This window comes from Lactuca saligna, chromosome 5, assembly GCF_052625555.1.
Source record: "Lactuca saligna cultivar CGN05327 chromosome 5, ASM5262555v1, whole genome shotgun sequence".
Lineage (NCBI taxonomy): Eukaryota > Viridiplantae > Streptophyta > Magnoliopsida > Asterales > Asteraceae > Lactuca > Lactuca saligna.
In genome coordinates, this window is record NC_136421.1 from 262,769,527 (window position 1) to 262,771,511 (window position 1,985).

Here is a 1,985-nt window from a genome sequence, read left to right on the forward strand (position 1 = left end):
TCACAATACAAAAACATCACAATACAAAAACATAACAAAAAAACGATATTATTTTCAATATAAACTATTAAGTTTACCGTATCAACATCCCACCAAGCAACCATGAAGTTGGGGTACGTAGCAATACCAGCCATAAACGCCCTCCAGTCCTGTCCTTCTTCCAAAGCATGAGAAACAAAAAAATTTGGAGGCATTATTGTATGTCGGTCGCTCTCAAACCGTCTCTCTATCAAAAGTCGGTACCAAATGGTTATATGCTGCACACATGATACTTTTGTTATTGACTAAAAAACAATTAACTTTTAAAAGAATTAATTAACAATTAATTTACCGCTGACTCCAACCAGCCGTCGTGTGTATGCCCAAACAATGAGCTCCAAAAATCTCTATCTAACACGAAATTAAACAAACGATGCTGGACATCATATGAATGCAATACATAATTTTGGATGACATCCTCACCGCCTGCTACGTAAGGTTGCAAGCGCAACATGGAGAAGTCATGAGCAACACCAAAAACTGGAGGAGGAACGGGGCTTGTTGATTTCATATCAACCTTCTTTTTTGTTCTTCTTTTTTGCTTCGGTGTCGTGTGCAACTAAAAACAATATTGAAATGTTTAAATCTATATCTTTCATATAATTCACAAAAACATAAAATCATCGGTTTATAAATAAAACGAATACCTCGGTGTAAGGAGGGCACAAATATTGTGATGGTTTTCGACTCCTCGGTTTATCGGGTGTAACTTCTTTGTCATCATCATCATCATGAAAATAATCTACATTTCCCGTTATTATTAGTTTGTCTTCGTCCGGCACATCATCATCAAATTTGTTCCCCGCATTGTCATTCCTCTCCTCCCACTCCTACATTAAAAATAATACTTTATACTTAATAACGAAATACACATAATTTAATAAGCAATAATATCTAAATAAACAAAATATTTATATTAATGTAACTATAATAACCTCTTTAACTCCACTATAATCATTTACATCAAACACATCATCATCAAATTTGTTCCCCGCATACTCATTCCTCTCCTCCAACACCTACATTAAAAATATAACTTTTTACTCAATAAAAAAAGATACTTTATTAAAAAGTAATTATTATAATCGTAAAGGTAACATCTATAACAACCTTCTCGTCTTGAGTATCACCAAAAACATTTTCAGTTGTATTGTTTTTATTCATCACTTCATCTTGTACAACATATATTTTCAAATATAAAATATGAACACAGATATTCATATATGTTAATAAAATTTAATAAATAGTGTAGCGTGTAACTAACCTGTTCATCATAATTTCTTTGTGACTCTGTCCTACCATCATAAAAAATGTCGCTCCAAAATTGGTCATTATTCACTTCTTCAACAAAAACCTCTGTAGGTTGTCGGTTCATAAACACATGCTGCTCCAGTGCATGTAGCCGTTTCAACACCTCGTCTAGCTTGTGTTTCCCACTGCCCCGACCTCTACCATGAGAGCGACCACTGGACGACATACTAGACGAAGATTCGTCTTGTCTCCTAAAATGGTCCCGTACTGGGGATGGATCTGCTTTCCCTTCACCATATACATACTCTTGAAATGACATATAATAAAAAGATGTCATCTCATCATCACCCGGTAGCATGTTTTGTCTTGGTGGTACCCCCGCCTAAAAAATTAAACATATTAAAAATGCATATAAAAGTATAATAATCAACTTTATTAATAATAAACAAATTAATTTTAAACCTGCATCTTTGACCAAATCTTGTTCACGTCAACCCATTTCAATTTTTTTGTTCCGGTCCATCGTTTCATCCGAGGCAAGTCTTTATTTTTTCTCGATGCAAATCCACATGCACGAACAGCCGGAATCATCTCATATATCCATATCTACAATTTTTTACAACAATTACAGTAATAAAAGTTCAAATTAAAATAAAAAACATAAGAATAAAACAATTTAAATATAAGAAAATTGT

At 33.5% G+C, this 1,985-nt stretch overlaps 1 long non-coding RNA gene across 1 annotated transcript; it reads right to left on the minus strand.

The window, feature by feature from the left end:
• Window positions 1–556: 556 nt before the first annotated feature.
• LOC145048174 (uncharacterized) lies at window positions 557–865 on the minus strand. The gene is made up of 2 exons (XR_013682768.1): window positions 687–865; window positions 557–598 (listed from the first exon to the last, which is right to left on the minus strand). It is a non-coding gene; the product is annotated as an uncharacterized LOC145048174 (long non-coding RNA).
• Between the last annotated feature and the right edge of the window lie 1,120 nt (window positions 866–1,985).